The sequence below is a fragment of the Monodon monoceros genome, unplaced genomic scaffold (genome assembly GCF_005190385.1).
Source record: "Monodon monoceros isolate NGI ecotype Baffin Bay Population unplaced genomic scaffold, NGI_Narwhal_1 Super_Scaffold_1, whole genome shotgun sequence".
Classification (NCBI taxonomy): Eukaryota; Metazoa; Chordata; class Mammalia; order Artiodactyla; family Monodontidae; genus Monodon; species Monodon monoceros.
The window spans coordinates 85,527,237-85,535,680 of record NW_021703765.1 but is presented as its reverse complement, the minus strand read 5'-3'; the positions used below and the strand labels follow the sequence as shown (position 1 = coordinate 85,535,680).

At 48.3% G+C, this 8,444-nt stretch overlaps 1 protein-coding gene across 2 annotated transcripts in view; it reads right to left on the bottom strand.

The window, feature by feature from the left end:
* The window catches only part of RAN (RAN, member RAS oncogene family), a 3,997-nt gene extending 3,663 nt beyond the window's left edge, over positions 1-334 (bottom strand). The window contains exon 1 of one of the 2 annotated variants that reach the window (XM_029233433.1): positions 239-334. The gene's annotated coding sequence lies outside the window, so the exon portion shown is untranslated. The remainder of the gene's footprint in view (positions 1-238) is intronic. The other variant, XM_029233444.1, reaches the window with a different exon arrangement.
* Between the last annotated feature and the right edge of the window lie 8,110 nt (positions 335-8,444).

Below are 8,444 nucleotides of genomic sequence, written 5' to 3'. Positions count from 1 at the left end.
TCTCTCCTGCAGCCCCGCGGCCCGGCCGCCCGGCCTCCCCTCCGCCCCGGCCGCCCGCCCGGCCCACCGCGGCTCGGGTCCCGGCGCCCTCGCGGCCAGAGAGGAAGGAAGGCCCTCCTCCCGGAGCCCGGGGTCCCCACGCAGCCACTGCCTCACGGCCGCCTCCCGCCGCCGCCGCTGAGACGCCCCGATCCCCGCCCCCGCCCCGGCACCGCAGCCCCCGCCCCGGCCCCACTACCTTCCAGAAGCGTCTCCGAGCCCGTCTGACTGAGGGCTGGAAAGATGGCGGAAGCGCAATTCAAATGCCCGGAGACGCAGCCGACGCCGGCGCGCGCCGAGGGAGGGCGGGGCAACGGCGCCGCGTCGCTCCCACGTGACCCCTCGCGCACGCGCACGCACGCCGCCCCGGCTCCGGCGGCTGTGCCCGTTGGCCTGGCGCATAGGGAGAGGCTCCCGGCGCGCCGGGCGCGGGAGGCTAGGCGGTCGCGCGCACGCACGCCGGCCCGCGGGACCACGTGCGCCAGCCCGGAGGGCGGGTTCCCGCGCGCGCATGCGCCGACGGTGACGAGGCGCGCCCAGCTGCCACCGCGGGAACAGAAGTGGAAGGAGAGGGCCGAGGCCCCCTTGGGCGGGAAACTCGCGGGGTGGCCCACACAAAGGCCCTGCCCCTGCGTACAAACACGGCACGGCGGGCCCGGGGCGGGCGCCATGTTGGGGTGCGGGCCTCCCTACCCGCCCTTCCCTCCGGCCCTTTCTCCGCGCCCCCGTCTCGGTCAGGACCTTCTGGGAAGTAAAGGAAGCAGAGACCGATGCTTTTCCCACCTTGGAAAGACGGCCACCTTATTCTTAGAGCATCTAAGTGGTCGGCAGCCTTTGTGGCCCTAATTCTGCAAACAGGATGATGAAATTTAGTGTTTCCCACCGTGGCAGCTCTTCTCATCTTAGTGACAAACCAGGGATGCAATCCATGAGTATTTAGGTTCCAGGGTCAAGGGTCCAGACAAGAACTGTTCACGCATAGAACTTACCTTCTCCTGGGGCATAGCCTCCTCTCAGTATTGTCAAAGATGGAAAATGAGGTACACCTCCAGCTCAACAAGTGTGGGTTATTATCCTTCATTGGCTTTCAGCAAAGATGTTGGCGGAAGGGAGTCCTCCAAACTCACATCCTAACTATAAAAGGCCAGTTTGGGGCATTTGTCTGAACAGCCACGGATTCTTAAACTCATATGGTGGCCCCTCTCCCCAAGCAAGCATCCACGGCTGGCAGCAAGAGCAGACAGCTAATGGCCCCATCAGGATAGTCAAGTTCCCTGGGAAAGATGCCACCATGGGGAGTCCTCCCAGAGCAAAGAGAACCCAAAATGACAAGGAGTTGGCTACCTAGTCCTGAGCACACTTGCAGACAAGTCTGCTGGGAACGCAAGTGATGCAAATTGGGCACAACAGATCTGAGAACCTGCCCGCTGGGAACTCAGGTCCGAGGGTCCCTAAGGACCCTCAGGCAAACACCAAGCCGACCTCGATGCCGCTGGTGGGAGTGTAAACTGGTTTGGCCACTTGGGAAGGTAGAAACATAAAACACATATAAGTGTCCGTGACTTATGACCTTTATAGTTCCATTTCTAGGGAGATGCCCTAGAGTTCAATTCACACATATGCCCAAGAAGACAAATATCACAATGATCACTGCAACATTATTTATAATAGCAAAAGGTTAAACTTACATAAATGTCCATCAGGGAAATTTATAAATAAAATCTATTATCTAGACTATGGACTTACTGTACAGCATTTAAAAAGAATGAAGCTCATCTAATCAGCAGGGTTAGGTAGATCTCAAAAGGCTAATGTTGAGAAAAAAGAAGCAAGTTCAAGGAAGATGTGATAATAGCTTTATACAGTCTATACATAACTTTATAGAGGTTATACATATAGTATAACACTGCTTATGTTTTTTACAAATACACAGAAACCATATTAGTTCTTGAATGTAGGTTTTAAAAAATTGAGTGCAAGGATATAGACTGAGTTCTGATGGCTGTCGCTTCAAGAAATGGTGAAAAGGATTCTGATAGAACGATGAGAGGTCAACGAAGATTGTAACTTTATCTGCGATGTCTGCTTCTTCTTTTCTAAAAGGTGATTTGAAGCAAATATGACAGCCTATTAACCATTATATAATTCTGGGTGGTGAGAACACGTTTATACCTTTTGTCATTCAAAAAAAATTTCTTCCGACAAAAATGCTAAGGGGCTATATACCAAACCAAGAGTACTAGCTGTTCTAGACAGAGCTCCTGAGTGATCGGTTCGTTTGCAGTTCACAGAGGTACTCACTTGTCTCTGGCGTCCGGTGTGGATTGCAAGCTGATGCTTAACCTGTAGTTTAAATAAATTGCTGCCAAATACCAAAAACAATGTTGCAAAAATCGTACAAGGAATTTCAGAATCCATTACCTTTGATTTCCCCAAACGTTAACATTATTTACTTGATCATTTGTCTTTACCATCCTAGCCTGCTGTGTCACAGTATATATATCGTACATACATTTTTCTGTAGATCATATATATACATATGATTTTTTTCCCACTGCGATGTTTGAAACTAAATAGCAAACAGGACACCCCTCTGTGTGTACTGCTTAAAACCTCAGGACATTCTGTTACATAATCACGGCACACTTACCAAAATTGGGAAATTCATATTGTTATCGAATATCGAATGTTATCGAATATCGAACTATCAAATGTACAGGACTTAATTGGCAGTTTTCTCCCTCCTGCCCTTATCTGGTGCAGGATCCTCCAGGATTACACGTTACGTTGACCTGTCCTGCTAGTCCCTAACTCTTTGTTTTCAATTGAAGTATAGTTTATTTACAATGTTGTGTTAGTTTCTGCTGTACAGCAAAGTGATTCAGTTATACACATATACATTCTTTTTCTTTTTAAATATTTATTTATTTTTGGCTGCGTTGGGTCTTCATTGCTGCGCGAGGGCTTTTCTCTAGTTGCAGCGAGCAGGGGCTACTCTTCGTTGCTGTGTGTGGGCTTCTCATTGTGATGGCTTTTCTTGTTGCGGAGCACGGGCTCTAGGCACACAGGCTTCAGTAGTTGTGGCACATGGGCTCAGTAGTTGTAGCACATGGGCTCTAGAGCGCAGGCTCAGTAGTTGCGGTTCACGGGCTTAGTTGCTCCGCAGCATGTGGGATCTTCCCGGGCCAGGGCTCGAACCCATGTCCCCTGCATTGGCAGGTGAATTCTTAACCACTGCGCCCCCAGGGAAGCCCCACATATACATTCTTCTTTTTTTTTCTTTTCTGGCCGCGCCTCGAGGCATGCAGGATCTTAGTACCCCCGACCAGGGGTCGAACCTGCGCTCCCTGCAGTGGAATTGCAGAGCCTCAACCACTGGACCTCTCTGTGCTATACAGTTGGACCTTTTTTTTGTTTTGGGCTGCACCACATGGCTTATGGAATTATAGTTCCCCAACCAGGGATCGAACCTGGGCCCTTGGCAGTGAAAGTGTGGAGTCCTAACCACTGGACTGCCAGGGAATGCCCCAGTTGGACCTTGTTGTTTATCCATTCTGTATATAAAAGCTTACATCTACTGACCCCAACCTCCCACTCCATCCCTCCCCCAACCTCCTCCCGCTTGGCAACCACCAGCCTGTTCTCTATGTCCATGAGTCTGTTTCTGTTTCGTAGATACGTTCATTTGTGTCATATTTTAGATTCCATATATAAGTGATATCCTATGGTATTTGTCTTTCTCTTTCTGTCTAGTCTCTTTGAATCCAGGACAGTACCTTCCTCTTTGTCTTTCATGGCCTGGACCCTTTTGCTGAGTATTTCATAGGCCCATTGCTTTGTAGAAGGTCCCTCCATTTGGACGTGTCTCATATTTCCTCAGGACTAGATTCAGGGTATGCAGTTTGGGTCGAGACACCCCAGAAGTGATGCTATGTCCTTCTCAGTGCATCTTATCGGGAGGCACAGAGTGATCTTCTGAAAACATATCAGACCATCCTTCTCCCCTCTTAACCCCTGCAATGCTTTCCTATCTATCACACTCAGATAACTGAAACCCAAGGCCAGCCAGGTCCTACATGACCTATTTTGTACCTATCTCTCTGCCCCATCTCAGGTCTCTCTCCATGTAATTCTGCTGTAACCACACAAACCTTTCTGAATCTTTCCTCGGCCAAGTTCATTCCTGCCCCAGGGCCTTTGCAGTTACTGGTCCTTCTGCCTAAAATGCTCTTCCTCCACATCTTTGCGTGACTAGCTCCTTCTCACCCTTCAGGGTGAGATGCACAGATCACGTGCTACTTCTTAGCGTTAGCACAGAAATTGTCTTCCTTAAAATCAAAAGGGTGAGGATTGCATATATTATTGCCATATGGCCCTTTGATCCCACAGAATGGTGCAGACGATATGCTTTGACGGTCCATGAACGAATCCAGCCTTCAGAGCTGTTGTTTGTCCTACACTGGTTGGGGAAGAGCAGCACGCTTTATATCTGAACGACTTCCCAGCGTTTTTAAATGTGATGGTTCTGGGAGTTCCCTGGTGGCCCAGTGCTTAGGATTCCGGGCTTTCACTGCCATGGCCCGGGTTCAATTGCTGGTAGGGGAACTGAGATCCCACAAGCCGCGCACCGCGGCCAAAAAAAAAAGTGATGATTTTAAAATGAGTCCACAATTCTTTGATATGTCTCCCCTCAAAAACTTGAGCTTAATTCTCCTCTCCTGGAGCATGGGCTGCGTTTAGTGACTCACTTCTAACCAATGGAGGGTGTCACAATGGACAGTGTGACTTCTGAATCTAAGTCATTGAGGCTCTGCGGCTTCCACCTTGCTCTCTGAGGTCACTCATTCTGGAAGCCAGTCACCATACGGTGAGGACAGGCACAGCCCTATGGACAGATTCATGGAACAAGGAGCTGAGGCCCCCTGCAAAGAGCCAGTAGGAGCTTGCTGGCCTGTGGGGGAACATCAGGGAAGTGGATCTGCCAGCCCCACTCAGGCCTATGTCTTACCTGCAATTTCTTGAGCCCTGAGTCAGAACCCCACAGTTAAACCACTCCTGAATTGCTGGAAACTGTGTGAGATAATACTGTGCATTGTTGCTTCAAGCTATTAACTTCTAGGGTAATTTGCTCTGCAGTGATAGATAACTAACACAAAAAGTGAGGATATTTCCTGTAAAAATCCAGATACCTGGTTTCTGTTGAACATCTAGACGGGAAAGCACTGGGCCTGATTTCTTGCATTGCCACGCTGTCTGGAGGTAAATACCGCTGCCCCCCACGACTGGGGCAGACACTGCCATTTGCCTCGGACCCCAACATTCCCCATCATGTCTCCAACTTGAGACCTGGTGTCATTTGCTATTGGTCACTTGTCATCTGACACCCAGCCTGCTCTACTCACTGACCTGCCTGCACCCTGAGATGTCTGAATTCACAACCTCTCGTTGAGTGAGTCTGAGACACAGTGACGAAAAAATACAGATTCATTAATTCATTCAGTTGATGTTTACAGAGCACCTCGAGGGACCAGGCACTCCCTGAGGACGGGGGCAGCGAACAAAGCAGACCCACAGGGTCCTGGGCTTACGGATCTTTCGTCCTAGAAGGAAGAACAAGACATGGACTGGCCATGTAAGGGAGATGAGTGACACAGTGATCATTGCTCAGGGGAGAAATGCAGCAAGTAAAGAAGATACAAATGCCAGAGGCAGGGGGCGACAGTGAGGCAGGGTGACCAACAGACCTCCCCTAAGATGGTGACATTTGAGCAGAGACCTGCAGGTGAGGGAAGGAGCCACAGAGGTGTGGGAGGGAAGAGAATTCGGGGCTGGGGGTGGTGGTGGGGAGGGCAGGGCAGAGGCACTGAGGCCGAGGCTGCCAGGAGACGTGCAGCTGGAGGGCACCAGCTCAGAGAGCACAGGAGGGGCTCACACTTGGCTGTATTTCTGTGTAAACTCAGGGTCTCCACAGGAGTGCAAGGGGCCTCTTGTGTCAGGAACAACGGTTGTTTCTTTTTAGCAAGAAGGACTTTAAAAGCTGCCTGTTGGCAGTCCACAGTAGGACAGAGCCCTCTCTGTGAAAGAGGCTTTTATTCTGTGTCCCAGGTCACTTTAGGAGGGTGTAGTCTGTGGAAAGAGGCTAGGAAATGCCATAAGAAAACAGAATTATATAGTAGGGTATAACAGGGCTTCTCAGAGGTTGAGACAGGCCTGGACATTTTAGGCCTATCTACCTATCTATCTATCTGTCCATCTGTCTGTGTATCTATCTAGATCTCTAGTATTTATATTTACTTCCAGATATAGGTAGAGAGACACCTAGTAGCTATATACAGTTGACCCTTGGACAACAGGGGTTTGAGCTGCATGGGTCCACTCATACACAAATTTTTTTCAACAGTAAAAATTGCAACCATATGATATCACTTATACGTGGAATCTAAAGTACGACACACGTGAACATATCTACCAAACAGAAACAGACTCACAGACCTAGAGAACACATTTGTGGTTGCCAAGGGGGAGTGGGAGGGGGAGGGGTGGATTGGGAGTCTGGGGTTAGCAGATGCAAACTATTATACATAAAATAGATAAACCACAAGGTCCTACTGTATAACACATGGAACTATAGTCAATATCCTGTGATAAGCCAGATTGGAAAAGGATATGGAAAAGAATGTGTATATATATATACATTCAGTATTCAGTACATGTATAACTGAATCACTTTGCTGTACAGTAGACATAACGCAACATTGCAAATCAAGAATCCACCTGCCAATGCAGGGGACAAGGGTTCGAGCCCTGGTCCGGGAAGGTCCCACACGCCGTGGAGCAACTAAGCCCGTGAACCACAACTACTGAGCCTGCACTCTAGAGCCCACGAGCCACAACTACTGAGCCCACGAGCCACAACTACTGAAGCCCACGCGCCTAGAGTCCGTGCTCCGCAACAAGAGAAGCCACCGCAATGAGAAGCCCTGGCAGCGCAATGAAGAGTAGCCTCGCTCGCTGCAACTAGAGAAAGCTCGCGCGCAGCAACAAAGACCCAACGCAGCCAAAGATAGATAAATTAATAAAAAAAAAATGCAGTACTACATGATCCGTAGTTGGTTCAATCCACAGATTAGGAGGAACCACGGACACAGAGGATTATGTAAGTTATACGTGGATTTTTGCCTTCGTGGAGGGTGGGCACTCCTAACCTCTGCATTGTTCAAGGGTCAACTGTAATATATATATACATAGTATAGTATCTGTACAGTATCTGTATCTATAGATAGATATTTATACATGTGGATATATAGGTGTATAATTTTAAGTGTGTATGAAAAATTCCACTATATTTGTTTTCGAGTATGTATTTAATCGAATATATATCTAAAATTTCAATATGTATATTTTTTCAGGGTTTCAAAAATTGTGGTACTTTTAAAAAATATCTTTATTGGAGTATAATCGCTTTACAATGGTGTGTTACTTTCTGCTGTATAACAAAGTGAATCAGCTATATGAATACATATATCCCCATATCCCCTCCCTCTTGCGTCTCCCTCCCACCCTCCCTATCCCACCCCTCTAGGTGGTCACAAAGCACCGAGCTGGTCTCCCTGTGCTATGCGGCTGCTTCCCACTACCTACCTATTTTGCATTTGGTAGTGTGTATATGTCCATGCCACTCTCTCACTTCATCCCAGCTTCCCCTTTCCCCTCTGTGTCCTCAAGTCCATTCTCTACGTCTGCGTCTTTATTTCTGCCCTGCCACTAGGTTCATCTGTACTGTTTTTTTAGATTCCATATATATGTGTTAGCATATGGTACTTGTTTTTCTCTTTCTGACTTACTTCACCCTCTATGACAGACTCTAGGTCCGTCCATCTCACTACAAATAACTCAAAAAATTGTGGTACATTTTGGATACTTCCTTTGCACAAACTAACTCTTATAAGACAGAGTAATCACTAATATAGCATCCCTGTGCTATTTATAAGATAATTCCAGGGTGTACTGGTTTCCTAGGGCTGCTATAACAAACTACCACCAACTGGGTGCCTTAAAATAACATAGCTTTAGTCTCTCACAGTTCTGGAAGTCTGAAATTAAGGTCTTCACGGCAGGGCCATGATCTCTGGAGCCTCTCGGGGAGAATCTTTTCCAGGCCCTTCTCTTGGCTGCAGGTCTGCTGGCATCTTTGGGGCCCCTCAGTTTGCAGAGAAAACTGCAATGCTTCCTCTGACATCACATAGCATTCTTCCTGTGTCCCTGCCTCCGTGTGTGTCTGTGTCCTAATCTCCTCTTCTTATAAGATGAGGACCCGTCCTCGGCCTCCTCTTAACTTGATTACATCTGCAAAAACCCAATTTTCAAATAAGGTCATATTCACAGGTACAGGGGTTAGGTGTATC